Source organism: Centruroides vittatus, unplaced genomic scaffold, assembly GCF_030686945.1.
Source record: "Centruroides vittatus isolate TY-2023 unplaced genomic scaffold, ASM3068694v2 contig_391, whole genome shotgun sequence".
NCBI lineage: Eukaryota > Metazoa > Arthropoda > Arachnida > Scorpiones > Buthidae > Centruroides > Centruroides vittatus.
Window position 1 is genome coordinate 1,777,872 of NW_027122207.1, and position 24,057 is coordinate 1,801,928.

A 24,057-nucleotide genomic window follows, 5' to 3' on the forward strand; every position below is an offset into this window, starting at 1 on the left:
TAAACTATTTTTTTTTTTACTTATGTTATTTATTTACTAATATTATTCTTTCTAGAAAGATACGAACATATATTTATATATATATTTTTTTTTGAAAAAAAAAGTCTTCATTTCTTTAAATAGTTTATACATTTTCAGATATTTTATGCAAAAACAAATCTCAAACAATATAAATTTTCCTTTTGTTTCTCTTCTTTTATTATTTTAAAATAGATAAATTATTTCGAAATTGAAAATGTATTTAATTAATTTACATTTTCAACGCTTTTCCCCCTCATATAATTATAAATCTAAAGAAAAAAATTTGATGTCATTGAAAATAATAAGTTACATTATAAAACTTTTTAAAAATAATGTAAATATATCATAATTATATTTACATTTAAAATAGTCGTACCAGTAAATTCATTAAAATTTTATTTAAAGATGGATAAATTATTATATAAATTTTGAAAAATATGGAAAAAATGATTTAAGAAAATATGAACAAAATAATTCTATATTATTTATCTTTGAACGGATCCTAAAAATATCCAATATGATGCCTTTTATTATATTTATTTCTTTTATTAAAAATGTAAAAGTAACATTTACATATTTAACCTTTTTCTTTTATCTCGAATAAATATCCAATTTAACTATCGTATTTTCAGCGTATTTTGCTTGTTAGATAAAAATCGCTAATTACTTTTTTTTAAAAAGATTTAAACTGTTTGATAATGGATTAATTTAAAAAAAACTGTCACAGAACATAATCACTTAAATAATAAAAATTTATATGAATGTAAATAAAATTGCTGATATCGTAAAAATCATTAAAATTGTTTTTTAAAATATTTTTTTCACATATTATAAATTAAAAAAAAAGTTTACTATCCAATAATGAATTCTTATGTCTTTATTCTATTAGGATAAAATTCCCATCTAAACATTAATCACCGACAAAAATTATGAAGTTAATTTTATTAAGAGAACATCAAGCTTTATACATTACAGCATGGATCACATTTTAAGTCTTTTAATCACTAATATTTGTCTTCTAATAATTGTACGAAGCTTAAAAAGTTTGGACTCGAGTATCATTTGTCCACTCGATACTTATGGATTTGAACTTAATCCCACTTCATATATCTTGTACTTTTTTAAAGGTTAGACGTACTAAACAAGAATTAAATATCGTAACTAAAGGTTACTTAAATTAAAATAATCGTTTACATAGTAACGTGAAAAAAAATCAATGTTCATTATTGTATTTCTTTTACTTTTAAACTTTAATTAATTCATTAATTTTCTTCAGTTTGAATGGAAGTGAAAATAATTATTTCTTAATCAATTATCACAGTTAAGGATATCTCAAACAGCTTTACATTGCGTTAAGATAATTCGATAAAATTTGCATTTTATCATTTAAATATTACTTTTAATTTCAAAAATTTCCTATTCATTTTCTTATCGCTATTTAAAATATTAAATAATTAAATATACAGTATAACATTTTGATACAAATATTTAATACTAGATGAGCTTATAAATTAAATATATTAACGAGTCAGTTGTTTAATAATTTCAGAGATAAAACATCCCGGAAATTACATTTAACACTTTTCATTTCAACAACAATCATTTATAAATAAAATACTAATAATAATAAAACAAAATATATTGATATCGATTTGTTTTAGCAATTTATTAATGATAACAATGAGGTTTTATTAAAATTTAAAATCATTTTATTGATAATTTATGAACTAAATATCGAATAACGAAAATAATCAATGGCTTTTTAACATCATAACTGATATTCCTCTGAAAAAATGTGATGATATCAAATAATATCAATAACTTCTTCTAGTATAATAATAGCTTTCAGCACGATGATAACTATTTTCAGTTTAATAATATCAGTTCAATAATAATATCAAAAAGTATCCACAGTATTTTTATGTGATTATTCTGCATATATTTCTGATTTTGTCTCACGCTTCACTGTAAAAATAGAGATATTTTTAAAATTTAAATATACTAATTTAATTGATATAATCTTTTTTTATATATTAAATACGACTTGGTTAACACTTCATTTAGTTTATGCGATCTTTCTCTTGATTGTTCTCGCTCCATTAATGAAGATAGAAATAAATAGCGATTGAAAATGATTTGAATGAAAGTTTCATTTACAGAAACGTATTTGACAAAATGGGCAAAAAATTCTAATGTAACAAAATAAATCTGATCTCCTTTTTTACCGAAGAACAACAGAAGGAATAAATGTATGCTTATATTGTGATTTGGTCGAGAATTTCAAATTTCACACTAATCGTCTTTCCAAATCTGCAAGTAAGCAGAAAGGATTACGAATAGAAAAGTAGGCGATGGGTTTATTCTCCTTTTTTCTTCTTCCTCTCTTTTTAACTTTTGTAAGATGCAACTCTAAGAATGCAATAGTAAAAATTCACTATGTAATGAACGTTTTCAACTTTAAAAAAATAAGATAACTTTTCTCTTTGTCTGTTTCAAGGATTGTTTTTTTCTTTTCTTTACCTTTCTATTCTAAAGACTACTATAGACGCATTGAAATATTTTAAGTTACATTATATTTTTCAAGGATGTAAATATGATATATTGAAATACTATACTAAATATAGAGTAGTATATCATGAAAATGTATTTTCATATAATAAAAATGAAAGACAATACTGAAAATATTGGAATGAACTTTTCGTTTCCGTTTTGTATGCAGATGTCTTTGCAAAATTCAATATGTAGGCATGGTATTTTTCTAAAGAATACCAAGGAAATCATTGATGTTTGTGTTGAATAGGATAGAGGAACGCGTTTTAAATATCTCAGGAAATTAAATAACGAAAAAACATCATTTTTGCTAAAGATTTTAAATTCGTTTATGTTAAAGAAAATAATTAATATCTGGATACTTCATGTCATTCAGAGTATCTACAAAAAGTAACAAAATATTTCATCACAAAGTGTGATTAATTTCGATTAATATAGTTTACGTAAAACTTTTTACTGTGTCTAAATAATAGAATTATTAAATATATATTTCACTATTTAATAATTTTAATTAAAATAATATAAATTAATCATACTGAACTTTTTAATTTTAAATTCATTATAACAATTAATTGATTAATATTTACTTTCCAAAATTTTATTACACATAAAATTGGAATAATTTTAATATTTTTATATATAATACTGTATTTGCAGTTTTACATATATTAAGTTTAATTTAATGAAATTAATCATTCATATAAGCTTACTTGTTTATGTGAAAGTTCGAACCCACCGGAATTTAACCGGTAATGATATATCCTTTATTCGCGCGTTCAGAAGGAAAAAGGATATGAGTCCAAAGGAAGAAAAAATGAATTAGAAGGAACAACCGACGAAAATTGCGGGTTGGTGAAACTGAACAACGTGACCACGCAAAAAAAGGGCGACGAGAGAGGGAAGGGGACCGATTACGTAGTGTCGATTCGACTGTGCGTGTGCGCGCTAAAGTCCGAGAAAATCCGACCGAAAGACGACCAGGACCGAGCGGACCGACCCGGATCACGAGGTATGACCCCAAAGTCGTGTAAACTCTCCCTCCGCGAAGCCGCGCTCAGGCGACAGTAACTCGCCCGAATTGTATCTGTTATGGTAGCGTTAATAAATCTTTGTTATTGTTGTATCCGTTGTAATGTCCTTTATTCGAATATTATCATCCGCCGCTCTACCGTCGAACCCATTCACTTCCTCCACTCGCGTAACGCGTAACGCGTAACTCATCCGAACCGCCATCTTGACGTGGGCAGGTCTCACGGACCTGTTAGCCGACAAAAAGGAGGAACGAGACTTCGTCCGCCTCCCGGCACCCACATTTATATAGTATTTGATTATATCTGCATCAAATCTGCACGCTCACTTGTAAAATACTATTAAATTAAACCATATTTAATTTTACTATCTATTGCCAAAACTATATATATAAAGTCGCATTATGTCGTCATGAAATATTGATAAATAAATCATTGTTTCGCATAAAGAATGATGAAATGCTACTTCCTCTGTGACAACCTAAGATGTATCCATAGTTCTCTTGCATTGAAACAGTTGTCACATTGTCTCGACAACATGAAATATTTTTTATTACCTATTTTTCTTCTATACCGTAAAAATTTTTTTTATTTCCATTAAATTAGTAGATATTTTTAGGTGTTATCACGTACACAAATACTAAATCAAACATATGCCAACAGATATTTGAATAAGGATCATTTTCATTCAATAAACATACGAATGAAAAAACTTCATTATTTCAATAAGAAAATCGCGTAATAATGGGAAAATTTATGTAAATATTAAGTTGATTTTTTATATTAAAAAGCAAAATAATTAAAAAGTAAGTAGTTAAGTAAGTTTCTTGAATTGTATATTTAAATGAAGATAAGACTGACCAATAAACTAGGTGAAATTTCTTGTAGAATGGGATGATTGATTGACTGATTGTATTGGTGGATACGTTAAGATCCCATCATTGCAGATGGTAAAACAACTACAGCACTTTAGGACCATTCTTTGCTTTAAATTTCCTTGATGAGTAAATTGCATGGAAGGAATGTATACTGTTTCTTTCCATCTACGTACCATTTCTGGTAAGGAAGAAATGACCGGTTGTATTTCTTGAAAGGAATAAATCGGAAATGATGATCATTTTTTTCCAGATCGCATTTCGCTTCTATAATTTTTTACGCTGTTAAAACTATAAAAAAATTTATAATTATGAAAGATATTAATTAGTCTTTATAACATAAAAAATGCTTTTCTTATGAAAGATATATTGTATTTTTGTGTTGTCTATTTAAAATATTATTGTTATTCCTAATACGAGAGATAAAACGAGGATGTTAGATTTATGATAGAAACAAATTTCAAATTTGTTTCTATCATAAATTAATAAAAATTGATGAATTTTTATTAATTAATGAATGTATTGTAAATATTATTTGTAAAGCTGCAACAAAATTTCAATTTTATCAATATTGAAAAATTATACTACGTTCGGGCATAGTATATATATATATATTTAAAAAAACCTTGTATTTCTTATATAAATTTATATATAAAATTCCCTTAGGTACATCCATCTTGATGCATATAATATTGTACTTGGTCAAAAGAGATCAATAGTTTACTTATTGATCTGCACGAAAAAAATGAGGTTTTCTGGATTTTGATGCAATTTTAATTTATTTATTTTATATAGAAATAAAAGATATTTCATTTTATATAAGTTTAAATATATTTTTAAGAATTATAATACATTATTAAAAAATAAAAATAAATTGACATTATAATATAAATAAAGATATTATAAGGTTTATTAATAATAGATAATTTTAAAATATGTTAAACATATTTTTATTTTCTATTATTTATATTATTTACCGTATATTATTAGCGCATCAATCGATATAACTCTGCTGCCATCTCCTAAGGAAAGGAGGGAAAAAAAATAAAAATAATCGTTATTGTCACTCTGATTTAACAATAGCACTTGACGATAATGTCATGAAACTTGAAATCATTTTTTAAACCTCCAGCCATAATTAATCTTAAGATAATCGTGGTCTACGATAAGAAAACAATTAAAAGAAAATATTCAATATATATATATTATGTATTAGACAAGTTTAAATGAATTTATTTTCTGTTTAAATGATTTTATTTAATAATACATAAATAATTAATAAATAAACAGATTTATGTATTTGGAATCTATAAACATTTAAAATATTTACTTGAAAATTTTGTACTTAATTATATATTTCTTCTTATTAAATTTTAAATATTTAATACTGTTCAAAATTTATTTTGTATACTAGTACTTTCTATATATTAACAGGACTTATTATACTGGAAATTATGGATGCAGATATTTAGTCTTACAGATCAAAAATAATGTTCTTTATTTAGTTCACCTGAGGCAATACATGGAGATACTCGATATCGAGTATTTCCAGTATAATAAGTCCTGTTAATATATAGAAAGTACTAGTATACAAAATAAATTTTAAAAAAAGTTAAAAAGGACACAAAGGCATAATAATTTAATACTGTTATTGAATAAATTTTTAAGTTTGGTACATACAAAATTATCCTGGTTTCATTAAAAGAAAATATATCTTCGTTATTTTTAATTTATATTTAACTTCAGCCTCTATAACTTATTCACAACGGTTTATTCCAAAGTTAACCTTTACAAGGAAGGCAATCAGTTTAAAAGTAAATAATAAACGTTTATTATCGCTGATTCTTGTTTTGTAACAGAAATACACAACAACAAAGAAATAATGTAATTATAAATAGTGAATAAACAGTGAATAAACTAAATTAATGTATGAAAAACACTTTTCACGATAAGAGAATCAACTAGATTGAAATTTGAGTAGGATTATTTCGAAAAATGTTTGAAAATGTTTACTGAATATTTTTTATCTTCAACAAATTTGTTTTCCAAGCATTCCTTGTTATTGTGAGTATTCTATAACGAATATAATAATATAAAAATATTTTTATTTATTTTTAAATTTATAAACAGAAATGTATTTAGTTAATAATTAATTTATGTACAAATAAATTTATTTTGTAAATGTTAACAAGTTATAACTTCATTTGTTTCTATTAAAATTATTATAAAAGACCTTAAAAAACACTGCTTAAAATTTTTATTAGTTTTGATTTTTTGTATCATTAATGTATATATAATTAAGAAAGTGATTTTTTTTTAAGTAAAAGGAGAATTTTTAATAGCTAAGATTTAATTTCATGTTAAATTATCTATCGGCATTATTTTGTATCCTATTATATTCAGACAAAGGCACTCCGTAAGGCGTCTTTATTGATCACTGGCATTTCAAACTCGGTTTTTCAAAGTTTTTCTATGTTACACTGACAAAGACACCGCTTGTCATATGTATCTTAGAAAAAAATAATAAAAACAGTAAAAAAATCCTGAAAATTTTCGTTTTTATTTTCTGTTGTAAGTTATAACCCTTTGACTTTGTTTCATAGGAAATGACAACTGCCAGTCAAGATGATGAATGTTTTCGATTAGTCTCTTTTAAACTAGTAGAAAGGCAGAAAGTTTTGTATATCCACTCTATCCCATTTACTATTCTTCGTAGGTAGATTAAGAATTTGATAGAAAAATGTTAAAATATTTATTTATAGTTCCAACTTTATACGTAACCTATATATTTTTCTTTTGGGAAACTTAAAGAAGTTTTATGTAAGTAAATTTAAATTTAAACAGCCTTTTTTAAATCGACATAAAAATCTTTTACCACATTTAACAATCTGCTATAAAAATTATAAAGGCGTATATTATTAAAATTAAGGAAAATTAAATGGAAAGGCGCAGTCAAAAAAATTAGCAGAAACTTTTTAATTATCCATTACAGAAGAAATGTTAATATAAACTGTATATATGAATACACCCTTTGTTAAATTTTCCTAGAGGATGGATGGTTTTTTCTTTTTTTTAAATTTAATCTAGTTGAATCCAGTGAATCATGAAAATTGCAAATTTTTATATTAATTGATCCGGAATAGATGGATCAATGATAGGATAAACGAAATTGACGGGTTTCTAAAAAGAAGTAAAGAATTATCAATTCTTTATGGATTACTTGAGCCATACATACACTAACAAAACTCAATAAAAGTTCAAAGATAATGCCAAAGAAAATTTATCATATACTGCTACATTATTTACTATCAAAAGAAATTTTCATATCATTAATAATAAAAATTTTTTAATATTTATTCAAACTTAAGATTTTACTGTAATTTATTATCATAATTAATAATTATTAAGTTTTCTTTTTATGTTTTGAAAACTTCATTTTAGAGAATTTATTAAAATAATTTATTACTGTTTTAAAATAAATTATTAAAACTTTTGCGTTAATTTTTATTGTTTAAAGAAACTATATGTAAACTACACTTTTAATTTAAACTATAATAAATTTTTATAAAATTTTATAAATATAAATGTAATTTTTCTTTTACATACTTTAATAATGTCTTTTCTTTTATATACTTTAATAATCGTTTCGACACTAATTGGTAGCTTCATTAGTCTGAGACAGAAATATTTACTTTTTAAACAAGTAATTCGATGATAAAGTACAAGTCTTCAATTAGGTCATCACTTTAGCTATCTTAAGGATTTCCCCCTTAAGAAGACTTCACTTTATCTGAAGTATTTTAGAAAAGACGTTTATCTTAACTCTTTCGACGTGTTTTACTTTCAAATATAATCAGTTTTTGATATAATGATGCCACGAAGCTTTTAAATTGCTAACTGATTATCTACAAAATTTCCCAGTAAGAAATTATTATTATGATATTCGTAAAGAACTGTAATGTGCATTATATATAAGATGAACTGTGAATAGATAAATGTTCTCGAGAAGATAATATTACGAAAGAATTTTGTGTGAACACTGGTAAAAAGCCCCGCTATTTTCGAAAAATAGAATAAAATAAATTAAACGAAATTGGTGGAAGATAAAGTCGTCTGAATGACGATTGGTTGAAGAAGAGAAAACGAGGTATTGGCTTTTGCTTGCTTCTTCGTCAATAAAATAAAAATTCAATATTAAACAACTTTCATTAAATTGTATTAGGACGGATATAAAGGAAAGACCTGTCTGTGCTTACAGAAATTTTTGAATTAATTTTATCTTTAATACAGCTTTCTATTATTGCATTTGGGAGGGTTCATTTTGCATCATCATATATTCAGGCCACATGTATCTGCATGCATGTTTATCATATTAAAATATGCTATTTACTCCACATACAAATGAATTAAATTAAATATACGAATGTATTTGTTTAATTTAGATGATTAGGAACAGCAATTAATAAGCGTTCCTCTCTTTGCACAATACTTGAAAAATAAAGGGTAATCATCATTTTGAGATGCTGTAATTAAAATTTAAGTATTGTTCGAGAAGAAAGTTTGAAGTGTACCTTTCAAAGTCACATTGATTGCCGCGTTGAAAATAATTTACAATAGCCTAAAACTATTATTAACTCTAAGGCATCGAAATTTTGGCAGCTATTAAGAAAAGTTTTATCGAAGAAAAGTATGTTAGAATTTTAACTTGAACTGTTTATAAATTAAATTTTGATCAATCATTTTGTTTTTCTTTTGCTATTTTTTTCAGGTTTACATTTATCGATTAAAAATATAAAATTTAACAGCTTTAAATAATTATAATGAAAGTAAAAAGTTAAAAAAAAATAGTTTTTAGATTTTACAAGAATTTTACATTATTAAAAAGTTTTGTGTAAGAAGTGCTAATTCATAATAAATAAGAAATAGACCCTTAAGATGTCAAAATAAGCCATAATCAATCGACCTTTTGACAATATGTAGATACGAAATTCATTTTAAAAAGTTGGAAACGTGAAAGTTCTTATTGTTAGAAAGTCGACAATAAGAGGATGCTTGTTAAGAACGTTAAAGCTGTAACATCGTACTAATTTCGCTTCAAAGCGAATGCGTTTTCAAAAATGCTGCAGCAGCCACGACTACTCTAACCACAATTATCGCGACAAAGGAAGAAAATTCAAAGAACGACGATAACTCAATAAATGGGACGCGTCTTTCAGACCCAGAAGCATATCAGATAGAAAGTGATGTCGCAAACCTGCAGCCTCTGAGGAGGGAGCAACTCTCATTACAAGCTCTGTTGTTTCCAATGGGATGATGAACAAGAAAAATAACACTAGCGGCTAATGCTAGTTAGTCTTCGGTGTACAGAATTCATCAAACCTAACTTTTCCTTTCTGCAGGTTTTATTGTTTAGCAAGAACGCATTTAACAAGAGCGATTTTCTGATTGGATGAAAGAATTTCTAAATAACGTAGCAAATAAAATTATCACATCTGATGAAGCTATTTTCTTTCTTTGCAAGACTACGAACTACAGAAAATTTCATTAGTAATTTTAGTATACTTGTAATGAAATCATGAAACTGTCAAATTGATTTTAGTCTTAGGTAGTGTAGTCAATCTTATTATTTCTGTATAAAAACAACAATAATTTATGTATATATATTTTTTTGCATTCATAAATTTATTATTACAAAATAATATTTTTTTCCTTTATAAAGAACGTAGGAAATATCTTTTATTTTGTATAAAACATTTATCAATCAGTTGATATCGATGCTTCTTGACACGCTACAATGTTCTAGCTTCAATTGAAGCAGTTGTTCGTCCTTCTTTGCCCTTTTGCCTTTTTTGATGACCTTTTTTATGTTGTTCTCCAGCATTTGATTTTCAACATGTCAGAAATCTTGGCGTATCTGTACTAGCTTGCAATAAGCTTCAAAATACTCTCTCTCTTGGATAGTTCCTGATGTTGGAGATTTTTTTGTTCGCGCTTGCTTCTTTCTTCATCTCAAATGTTCTAAACTTGTTTAAAGTGATTTATAACTTTATAAAATTAACTTTACAAATATCATTTAAGCGTTTTTATCGGTTAAATTACAATTATTAAACTTGATGAAATGAGAAAATATTCTTCAAATCATCGTAATTTATCGACTAAATCTAAATATGCTAATTAAATTAAAAGATTATTATTTATTATTAAAAAATCTAATTAATAGTTTTCATAGAAATGATGTTGTTATATAAGTTATTATTAATAAGATGCTTATTATTTATATTATCGTATATTTTATTTATTTTCGAATTTATTTTTACATGAAAAATAAAGATAAATTATAATATAACCTTTTCACAATATGAAAAAATAGCAAAAAAATTTATTTCCCTGAGTGAAAAAAAATTTTATGTAATAAAAATCAATATAATCTTATTAAAAATTAAATTCATCTGTAGAATAAAATTAAATTCATAGATATTTAATCATTATTTTATTTGTATTTTAATTTGCTGCGAAAATTAATTTAGATTAAACTTTTGCTTGATATTAAATACTTATTTTTAGAACGACTGTTGAAATGATTTATTAACTTTTTAATATCTGTGACTTTTTCTAGAAGTGAATAATAATTTTATATTAATAAAAAAAAATTAATTTTTGAAAGGGGATTAAAAATTTTTCTTATCACTTCATTTAATAAATAATTTATAATCAGACTTTATTATTAAAAATGAAAATAATTCTTGCTTTGCGAATTAATGCAGACATTCTTCAACGATAAACATTCTTTCATCCGTGATTTCTGTTTTTGCTTTTACATCCAACTCGAACAACTTTGCTGTGATCACTTTCATATCTTGCAATATCCATGGCTCAACTCGGCCCATTAGCCTGACAACTTATTGTTAGTGCTCTGGTTTATTGAAATCGTTTTATTTTTGCCATTCTCTATATTAAAATAGGTATAAAGTAACACAGTAAATATTAAAAAGTTTCTTAAAAAGCTTCGTTAATATTTTCACATATAAAACGCGTATAATTAATAACGCACGATGCTTTTTAATAGTCTCTTGTTAATTTATCATCGCATTTTATGGCTAAAAGAAATTTTATGCAGTCATTTTCATTTTAAAACTTATAAGAACTGAAAGAAAAAAAATTTACTACTGCTAAGATACTGTTTAAATTAAAAATATGCGATAAAACGCTTTTATATTTATAAAAATTTCGTAAAAAAATCAAAATTAATTAGTCTACTGATGATCATAAAAAAAGGGATAGCATTTAAGTAACGAACTTCGAGCCGTAAATTCGTAAATTTCGAAAAAAAACACTTTAAAATCCCTGTTGAATGTTGTTTTCAAACACGCTATGATAATATTTTGTTTTTTATGAAGTTATTACATTTATTCTCGATTTTTTGGCCATGTTGTGTATGATTAATGTATAGAACTTGAAACATGATTTAGTGTAAACGAACAATAAAATGTCACATATATTGTCATGTCATATAACGTTCTTTAACCAATACAGGAAACAAGATAAGTAATGTAATTTATTTGAAACATCCGTCTTTTTTTGGTATTCCTATCTGGTTTATCCGTATCACTGGCATACGCACTATACAATAGGCTTATAGTACTATTAACCTATATTTTACATTTATTACAAAAGTATTCTAGTGGTTTAGAAAATAAGAAAACTGTTAAATATATGAAATATATCAATTCTTTATTGTATTATATTAAAGTTATTAAATTTGTTTTCGTATTTGCAAATGTTGGTAGAGAATTACAGATTCAGTTAAGAGGGATACGAAGCATATTGTTACTTTATGGTGAATTCCCTTAAGAACTGTTACATGGCTTATTAATCTTCGTATTAGACCTTTGTGGTCCATTACTTTAAAGAGAGTGTTATCCCATACCCGTGAAATTTTAAATATTTCATAAATTCTATTATGCAACTAAACAATGTCATACCAAATAAGTAAAGCTAGTTAGATGTAGGATATTATAAAATTTGCATAAAACAGACTAAAGAAAAGTACTTATAATAAATTATTAAAGGCGACAAAAACTATTATATGAGTCAATAATTCTATTTTTTCGATTTTTTAGAAGTTTTTTTAAATTTAAAATTCTAAAGAATTGATAATCCAGCCACTACTTAAAGTTTGTACTTTTTGGGAAATAAGCCAAAAAATTTTTATAGTATATTTAACAATAAGATTTTATCAGTTTTCCTGTCAGTATTTTTATTAGCAGGTTATAAATAATTAAGTTTTTCTCTTTTTTTTTTTTTTTGCATTTATCGATCGCATTCAAAACACTCGAGTCAGCTGCCTTTAAAGTAAAGCGATGTCATTGTACAACACGATCTCTTAATTGAACTTTCAACGTGTTTAATTTACATTCTTATGGGATCGAAAGGAACCAGTAGCATTGCGCAGTCGTAGCAAACGTTACTCAAACGTGTTTACCATAACAAAGTAATTACTGGTTCTTACACTTAACTGCCTATCTGGAGATCGTGTTGGCAATATATTTAGAATGCACTAGCAAGTGTTGTTTGTGCATAGTTGAAATTCAGATTAATGCAGTTTACACAGTTCGAGACTGTCCTCGTCGTCTTAATTGTCGACTTAGGTTCGTATTTGTTCACTAATAACGGTTTGTTCCCGCAAAAGAAACAAAATAACTTTAAAATTAACAAATATCTCGTATATATACATATTTAATAAGCTTGTGTTTGTATATTTGTTTTAGATTGGCATTTCTCACGAACGAATTTTAACAAGGAAACTTTTCGTGTTTATTAAAAGAAAACTAATCAGATATTTGATACGATGAAGAAGCTATTCCAAATCAATACTTTTGTTTAAAAACTTTGATATTATTTGTTTTAAAAAATATTATTTTAATATTGTTTGCGTTGGAGTGAAATTTTGGCAACTCGATCGATAGCAGAGGAAAACATTCATTGTTCGCTACGCGGTAATAGCTTCTGAAAATTAAATTAATGCGCTAAAAATTGTTAAAAGTTAAAATTAATGCAAGAAAAAGTGGCTAAATATTTATTACAATATCATTATCATTCGTGTTTATTCACCGAAAGTGATACGTAAATAAATATGAATGGAAATTAATTACGCAAGGTGAAGTATTATTAAATATAGTAAACTTAGGGAAGGTAACGAAAATTAATTTAAGTAGAAAAATTTACATGAGTGTAGACGGTTCTCAGTAAATTTATATTTTTAGATTATCTTCCTTTATACGGTTACAATAAAAGGTTGCCGATGTGATCAAATTTGCTTGACTTATTAAAAATATTTTTCTGATATTACTTTTTAAAATTATTACGTTTAATAATGTTTCATTCTAAATATTATTTGCATAAGTTCAATTAAAGTTAAGTTTTGATGAAAGCAGTATACTCGTTAGTTAATTTCATTATATTGAAATGTGCTCTTGATGACTGTATGAATCAACATTGTCCATGATATCCTGTCACTTACTGCAATTATATGCGATTATTAGTAATTCTACTGAAACTCTTGAAGTGAATATTAAAAGTATTTAAAAATTACATAAAAAATTAATTTTTGAAGAACATTTTAAAATATATATAAAAGCAATTAAATTACTTAAAAATATAAAATTTTAAAAATTTATATGGGGGAAATACGAAGATTCGAATTTAGTGAAGATAGGATTTATTATTCTTCTAGAACTTGAAATAAAAAAAGATGAAGTAAGACAACCGAGATGAACGCCGTTGGAAGATTTAAGATAGGATAATTTTAGGCATAGATTTAAAAGAATAAAAGAATACTATGCAAGCTTATTAGAATTGTAGTTATCATATGCTGTTTTGAATTGGATTGATCATATAAAATGGCATCTTTTGGGAGGACTAGTGAAGGAGAAAGACAGAGTTTTGTTGAGGTTAAAATCTTCGAAGAGAACAATTTTATGAGATGAGAAGCTTTAAAAAGTAGTCAGTCTCTCCAGAAAGTTGAGAAGATCAAAGAAATTGATGGAATTGAAAGATCAATAGTGAAGCAGAAAAATTTGGTAGAATGAAATTAAGAAACTTTCAACCAGATAGGATCAAATCAAGAGGATTCAAGTCCTGTTAACTGATGTAAAGAAAGTTTGGATAGAACAAAGAACATCGAACGTCTCCAAAAGTTAGATTCGTTTGAGATTTCAAATTTATTTTTGAACTGTAATGGAAAGAATAAATGTCATTTATATTTAATTAATTATATTCGAGTCGATTCAAGTTAATTACATAACGTGTCGAAAAATTATAGATAAACATAATGAAATCTCAAGATACTTGTAAGTTATCAAAATATTATCTAATATATAGAAATATAAATTTTTATACCATCTTTAAAATGAGCATTGCTCGATAAAAATAATTCGAAAAATGAACTTTTGATATCAGTTTGTAAGTAATTCCTATTAAGATATTTACCATTGAAATCACTCCTGTGAGAGATTTAACTTTAAAACCTTAATTAAAATAAAAATTAAATAGCATCATTATCGAAATTGTTAGATAAATTAAAACAGATTCGATTTGAACAAACATCCTAATTATACGAAATATTTCTTCGTGATTTTGTCATAAAAATAAGTAAACTTTAATCATTTTTTAATGTTTTGAAGACTTTTTTTTGCAAATATAATTAAGAAAAAAAATACCAAGAGGCATTATACATATTTTGAATATAATTAAATAATAATCGAAAATTAAATTTTTAAAAATTATTTTATTAATTACATTCGATGACATAAACAATTAAAATGTATTAAAAACTTATTAAAATTTACGAAAATTCTTCTCTTCAGTAAATAGTTTACCGTGCAGGAAAGTCACATATAATAAAAATAAAATTTAACTGAATATGACGTGAGAGAAAATTACTATCAATAAGTTTAGTGTAAATTACCCTTCTAGGATTTTAATGAAACCAAAAATTTTCGGACGTCAACCTTGTGTAAAAATGATAATTAGATTATCATTGGAAGGGAAAATAAGAATAAAATTGATCTTGTTGGGCAGAGTGTTTGATCAAATGTTCGGGTTTGAAAGAGATGTCGAAATTGGTTGAGGATGCTTAGTTGTTTGATCAATAGTGAACCTCTTTCCAATCCATTTTATTCCATACATCAAATCAGGTTGATGGTTTCGTGTCGCAACTATTACCGCTCTACTAGCAGTTAAGTTCATTTTCTAAATTTGGAATTATCAAATGATCCGTTTACAAAAATGAACTATATAGCTATTAATATAATGCATCTTCTCGAATTCCTAATAAATGATACACAAATGCGAATTTAATAACTTCAATCGAATCATTGCTTTTTGTATAATTTTTGCTAATTAATTCAATTTTCTGTAGTGTTTTTTCACGATATTTTTGATTAGTTTCTTTTGTTTGCTTTTGTTATTGCACTTATTAATTTGAAACACCCCTTTTAACGTGTTTTTGACAGGTTTTACTTTTAAAAATCGCCACAAAAAAACCATATCTAGTGGAAAAAGAATTTTCTATATTAAAGAAACACATACCCTAAACTAATTTCGTGTTTTCATGGTGAAAAACGAGATCTTTAATAAGACACTAATCAAGGGAGCCAATAAAGAAACGCCCCAAATTCGTGTCTGTGAGCTCCGCCCAATCTCACGCGTGTCGGAATCTTTGATGACGCCCTAATTCAATTTTTTGGATAAAAGTAAAATTTATAAAATAAAATATTTTACTTTTCTTTCCACAATTAAACCAAATTTATTTTTTAAAATTTCTGTATCAATTTAACTTAATGTATTATAATGGCGTATAACCCATACTATAAGCTTTATAATTATTATAATAGTAAAGCCATGCATAATTTCACTATGAACACGTTGAAGCTATCATCATAAACGGCTTTAAAACTATTATCATATAGTAGTAGTGCATAATATTAACATATACACGTCTAAATCACAATTTCATGACGTTAGAAGTGCATAATGATATTATTAATGCATTTAAATTATCTTACGATTATGAATATATGTAAAGAATTGCTTATGCTGATTCATAATGCACAAACCTCCCATTATAATCTTATGGTAGCGATGTATATTTAATAACTGCTGTTGTATGATGATAATGCACACGATGGTACTCACGTTAGTTACATAAGTTCTTTTTACATGCCAATACTGGTTTTTAACTTTGAATAAGTCTTTGAAACACTATTATTGAATCATCTGTGTGCATAATTCTAATAATAAAACATCTTTATATATGCGGTTTATATTAACGCGCAACAGCATATAAGACGTAAGCAATTTTGATTGGAAAGTAAACAAATATTTTTAATCCGAAGAAAAATATCGTTTTATATTAAAAATGTAAACAAACACAAACACGAGTTCTTTTTTTTTTCTTGTTTACATAAACAGAATGTAATTTATCTACAAAACTATCCTGAAATCTGCTTAACTTGCACAAAGCACTGCAAACAACAAATATTTGTAATGTATCGCATGTTGTTTAAGATGTATGCGATATCTCACGTAAAAATTAGCGATTTTAATCACTAACAAAATGATTACTTTTAATGCTACTAGTGGGAGGTATTAATTTCCAATTTTAATAAACACGTGCCGTTTTCCGAACACGTGCTATATCATGACATACATGTCGTAGCAGATTAATTGGTACGTCTAAACATATGTGACAATTGCAGATGTTCGGCAAGTTTTGTCATTAGTCATTGAGCTTCACCTGGCCTCTCACGAAATAAATGATTCAAGTTACAATAAACCTTACATGTACAGAATACTTCATGCATTATCAAACGAGTTAGCACAATTTATAGACGACGTGTTTGCTAGGTTATTCCTAATAAATAATTTATGTCCTGAGAAGAAGTAATGATTTTAAATAGTTATTAACCAGTTCAAAATAGGAAATTATGTAACAAAAGAGTCTTTTGTAAAACGGTCGAATAATTTATACAACATTTTTGATAAAAATCAAAGACGACTTTTTCTTGTATGTATATTATTATTATTATTATTATAAACTGTACACTTACGTGATTAGACAATGTCTTAAATTTGACACATTCGCGTGACAGAGTTTACAAATGGCTCGTTTCAAACACATTATAAATGTTGATCGTGCACAGGTTCAGCTTAATAATGTCGGGTATAATACCGATACTTCTTACAACTAATTACTTTCAGTTTGTTTCAGAAGTCTGGTTTGATGATAATTTGTATCAAATATCTCATTTAAAGTTATAAAAGGAGAAGAGAAATTTCCATATTTGATTAAATTTCATTCAGAAATGCGGAATTATTAATTTTATCTTCTGCTGTTGTTTTGCGTAAATGGCCTGTTTTACGCGTTGATAAACAGGATCTAATTTTGATAAAAACTCTATTTATGAATGTATAAATTCAAAATTTTCTTATCGGAACGCATTTTCGGTTTATATGCATACACACGAAACTAATGAGATGTTATTGGCAAAAATATGTGTACACATTTTCCTTAATACAAAACATTTTATCGGTATTTTGTAAAATTGGAAGATGGAGAGATATACTGTTGTTACACGATTCAAAGTGATTTCTTTTTAGAGATGCAGTTTTACACGCAGTAAAAAGCTTTAAGATTTTATAGTATATCACAAATAAATATTTTTCTAGCCGATAGATGCAGACTATTCGATTGGTCGAAATGCTATGTCACCAGTTCGAGATAGGATTAAGAGATGGGCTGTAATCCTACCCTTCTCGACTCCATAGACTGTTCTTGGAATCAATACTTTCCATCTGCTCGGCTACTTTAGTTCCTTGTACACACCAACTCGACTGGGCCGCTGAATGTTTTCTAAATCAGACTTTTTACTCCCTCAGCGCCATTTCCAACAGAGAGACATTCCTCCTACGGTAGAGAGGAGGAAAAAAAACTACAGAAATAAAACACGAATAGAAAAATAGTACGAAAAAGCATAAACGGGAAAGAAGTTTTGTAGGAAACGATTTCTTTTCCGATTTTGCCTTTGATGACAGAATTGACTTTTGTAAGGCCGATCTTTTCTCTGATAAAGTATCGCCGGTCAATTAAAGTTTGAGATGATTCTCCACATTTTATCGGGATTTATTCAATTTGAACTTTATTAATGATTTTTTAACAGTCGTTATTTTGAAAAATAATCATTTAGGTTGTGTTTTATCTAACAAATTTGAAAAAAAAATTCAAAAATTTAGAATAAATTATTTGTTACTATATGAAATTAATATCTAAATTTAAATACGCGCATAACTTTAAGTTAAGTTAAATTATACCCATAAAAAATTGAAATATGGGTGTAGATAAATTGTATCTGCACTTTTTGATTTGATTTATATTTTATTTATTGATTTTATCGGAAGTAATTTATTTTATAGAAAATTATATTTTGTCAATAAATTAAATATGTAAAGAATTAAATTTAAAAAAGAAAATAAACTGAATAAAGAAAAGACATAAAACGTAGTTTAAATTATTAACCTGCATCTAAAACTATTGTTTTATTTTAAGAAAAGTTTTATACAGTTTGTTTTATGTTTGTTTCAGCCTATTTTTTAAGTTATGTTACTATTTTTTCTTCGTCAAGAAACTCCGAATCTCTTTTATTTTTTAAAAATCTATTTTTTCATTTTCTCGTTCTTTTTTTCCTCTTTCTTAATGATATGAATTTTTAAAGAACGAACCATCCTAATGGTCTTTCTGTAATCTTTAAAAATTCATATTATTTTTAATCTAGTATTTAATTTCAATCCAAATGGTGTTAAGAATTCCTTTTCTATTTCAATTTCTTTTTCTTTTCCATTCGAAAGTGTTTGTTTTAAACTTTTCTATTTTTTATTTTCTATTTTCAATTCCTGTTCTCTGTGTTTATATCTTTTCCAATAGATTCTAACCTATTCCAGTTGAATTGTTCATCAATTCCAGATTAATGGCATTGCCTTGATGTATATTTTTACGCAATTGTTTTTCTCCTTATCTCTAATATTCTTCGAGTCTAGTTGAGCGTACTTACTAAAGTCTTAAAGCCCTATAGATGATATTTGCCCTTCTAATTCCGTAATGAACAGAAGGGTCATTTATCATTACGCTTGTAATCATTTAATAAGAATTTTGTTTTCTTTAACCTAAATCTTAACCCCTTTCATTTATTGTTTTAATCCCCATGACCAGACGTTCTTGCCAGACTTCTGGAATCATAAATCAATATATCATCTATAAATACTATCAGAATTTTCTGGCATTCGCATCCGTTCGCAAACATTTTTCAACATCTTTTATATAATGATATTAAAAAAGGAGAGATAATGCTTTCTGTTGTCTTAATCCCTTCTTAACATTGAGCTATTCTTTTCTAGGGTATCTGTTCTCATACTAACAGCATTATTTTTATATAATTCTTTTACCAAGATCATCATCTCCTTTTATTTTCTTTTCTTAATCTCTCCTTCACACACACACTCACTCCCTTCTCAAAATATTTTCTTTTGCCTCCAAAACTTTGCTTCTTACTGAATTTATTCTATCATAAAATTAATAATAAAAATTATTTAAAATCTTAAAAATCGTACGAAATGCATAAAAACTTGATTTAAAAGTTAAATTTAACTACAAAATTTAAAAAGTTAATAATACTTTTTTGAAAAGAATTTCGTTTAGTATGCAGAAAATTTGTTTTAATTCAAAATATTTATCTTAGTTATTCTTTATATTTGAATAAAAATTTATTATATTATTTTTTTAATTCAATAACTTAACTTATAACGATAGTTAAAGAGCTTTATATGCCAATAAAAAATATTTAAGTAATATTTTATCATGCGTGTTACGAATTATCAAAAATTCCATTGGTGAAAGTATAATACTTGTATAAGTATTTTAAGTCTGAAATATACCTGAAATACATCGGTTTTCTTAATTAACGTAGAAATCTGGAAAACAAAGATGTAGGAAACAATTTTCTCCTGTGCCGAATTTCGTTTAAATTGGACCGAAGGATTAGAAGTCATTAGTGGGACATACGAAGGCCATCCTACCAGCTTTTATTTTTAAGATAGCAAAGTTGCAATTTAATTAGTGCAAAAAGTCATTAAAACGTAAATTAACTCGGTATAATTTGGTTCCATATGAATCAGTATAGAGTAGTCTTTCTCCCATTAAAAATCTTGACATCAGAATGTTGGTACTTGAAACGTTTTTATATACTTTCTAAGAAATACTTCTATAATAAGTATATTTCAGTTTATTGAAACTTGAAATATCTTTCAAGGGACAAAATTTCTATATCTCACCTTGAAGTTATTCGTGATTCTTTGCTTTGTGGGATGGATTTGATCTTTTCTAACATTTCACACTTTTAATAAGAGCCAATTAAGGAAAAAAATCGAAGGAGTGAGAGGATATATATCAGAATTAACTGAAAAATCCGTAGGAGATTTTCGTTAGAAACTGTTATATTTAGTTATTTGATTTGTTCATCGAACTGCTACGCAAATAAACATTTATTAAAATATCTTAGTAATGAAAATTACCCAGAACGATAATTATTAAATTTCTAAACATCAAATTTAATAACGGAATGTTTTGATGTAGAAATTCTTTTCTTAAAATTCATAATTTTGAGGAGTTTGTTGGATTCCCAACAATGTTTTCCTTGGAGGCTTTCGTGAAAAATATTTTAAAAAAATAAATTATAACCTTATAATTCACATATGCTTATATCTGAAATATTTATGCTGTGTTTAACATGTATGGTAAAACGAGGTAAAAATAATATCTAAAATTAAATGAAAATAAATACATTTGATACAGGCATACAGAAATTCAAACAACATGTAAACAAAACGTTTAACCCAAATATCAAAGTTAACTATCCAGATGCCATTAAACTGTGGAAAGTAAATCTAACGACATTTCAGACGATTTATCCTTCGTTTGTTATTTCAAACAGCGAACTTACTTGGATCGTTTAGTAAAATAGATCTATTACAAATTTATACTTATATCAGTATCGAACATAAACCATTTACTATGACAATTTATTCTTCATAATATAGGTTATTTCTATAAAAACAATGCAGGACCATACTAATTTCCTGAAGGATTTGTTATATGTTGTGTTGCGTTGTTTGGATCTTCTACTCTTTCGATCGAAGTTGAAGAGATTTGCAATGTTGGCAATCCACGACCAAGTAAGTTTTCAAAAAAATCAAAAAAGAAAAAAAAACTATGAAGTTGCGAAATATCTCCAGGCCATAACTGTTATACAACAGTTATGACCTCCAGCTATTTCAGTTTTTAAAGTTTTAGAATCGATTTGATCTCGCTTTTAGAAGTGATTTTAAAGAAAGAATTTAGTTTCTAAATATATTTGCATTGCCCTTTATTTATATTATTTATTGGTGCCAGTAGGAATAGGTGTTTTCAGATATTTTCAGAGATGGGCTATTTATTACTGGAATTTTATATTTTTATTTATTGAATTCAAACATCAATTAGGCCTACTTACTTTAATTTGACATTTCTAAAGTATTTTAATTGATAACTTCAAAAATGATTATAGATTTTCGGTTTGACGATAATTTACAGTTATTCCATTAAGTTCTTCACTTTAATATGTCAGAGATGCTGTGATGATTCTTATCATTTTAGACACTTAGATAATCTTGAGTTTCTTAGCAGTATTCTTGGCCTGGAGATGTGGCCCATTAATTTTCGTCTTTCCACGAAAATCATTTCTAATGGTATCATTCAATCATCAATAAACCACACCAAAACGCATTGATCTTTTTCTTTCTAGAAAAATCGAATAAGCCTGGGGTAAATGAGGATTCGTGTTTTATCGAGCAATAGAAGTGCCATTCTTGATCAACACGTATAAATCGAACAACGTTAGTCTGTAACTTCGATTTACGTAACTTTCACTAATTTGAATTTTGTTTATTTTTCTTTTACAAAACCTGAATATTAATTCATCTTGTTTCAGTCCTATTCGTTTAAAATATTGGCCTAGTTTTCAAATTTAAATTAGTGTTTACGATAAGTAATTGTTAATTAAATACTTTCATATATCGTTTCTTCTTTTAGCAAAAAACAATCAATTACTTTTCATTTAGTGGTAAACGAGAATGAATATTGAAAATTCATATTTCATTACTGAGCGGTTAACAATTCATTTTCGCTCTTCACTTCGGTTTACTTCTTGATATTCTCAACATGTAAATTCAATATGTGACAAAATAAAATTTATTTCAGTAAAAATGATCAGTAAATCAGAAATCCTGTTTCATACAGATTGTGTTTGAGTTGCTATTTTTATGCAATTCACGGTTATCTTATCGCCAGTTTACTGTGTCATCATTTATGCCAATAGAGGCGAGATACTTTCAGGTTTCTTCCTTAAACTTAAACTTAAAGAAATATGAAGTATTAGATGAATTGTTGCTTGTTTCAAACAAATACTTTATATTTATATTTTATACTTACAAACATGTTTTTAAGTTTACAAAAGAAAGATCTAACAAATTTTCTTCAATTCCTCTCGTCTTTTCTTTATTAGTCTCGAGAGTGAAGCGTTGATTTAATTAAAGGCTCAATTTTCTCAATGTATAAAATGTTACTGAGAGTCGTATAAAGTTATTACCTACTCATGCAAGATACATTTACATAATAAATGTTGCTGGGGGAAGTTTTGCGAAAATGATAAACTTTCACTTTGAAAATTTAGTTATCTTATTCTATAAAGCCTTTCATGTCGCTACTTATAGATTTTTAATGGTCATTAACATTAGTAGGATTCACAGTTCTTAAAAATAGAAAATTTATTCATGTTTAGATTAAATAAATTTTCATTTTACTCTCGTCTTTTATAACAGAATATAAACTATTTAATTACTAATCCTATATTTTACAACTGATTAGAAGTAGTAAAATAACAGTGTAAGAGACTTCTCGATGAGATACTCCTTCTGAATTTTATAATTGAGCTTGAGGTGGTGTTCAAAAATCAGTCAAAACCTATCGTTTTGCAAAATTACATTATTTATATGTCGCTTAGATTATAAAATAAACATTTTAAATTATGTCTTGGAGTAAAAGGTACTCACTGAAAATATTTAGTATAGAAAACAGTAATTTTTATATTAAGTTTGGTTTAATATTATTGTCTACTTATAAATTAAATAACTACGTTTAATTTGTTTTATTAAAAAGTTTAGAATTTTTGAAAAATATACAAATTCGTGGAAGAAATTCAAGTTTAACTTTAGAGGAGAATATAATTTCTTCTGCGAATACAATGCAAAGTATATCTTTTCCCATTCGACACTGACAGTAACGACTACATAATTACTATTTAGAAATAAAAAATATATTTAATAAACACGAAAAATCTGGTTTTCTCCGTTTTAAATTAGCATTATCGAGTTCAGTGACACAAATTAATGACGCAAAATGTCATTTACATGTAACCCATGCAACGAAAATTTGGTAG

At 26.2% G+C, this 24,057-nt stretch overlaps 1 protein-coding gene across 2 annotated transcripts in view; it reads left to right on the forward strand.

The window, feature by feature from the left end:
- LOC136975898 (irregular chiasm C-roughest protein-like) overlaps positions 1–24,057 on the forward strand; it is a 101,271-nt gene that overhangs the window by 38,149 nt on the left and 39,065 nt on the right. The window lies entirely within an intron of this gene.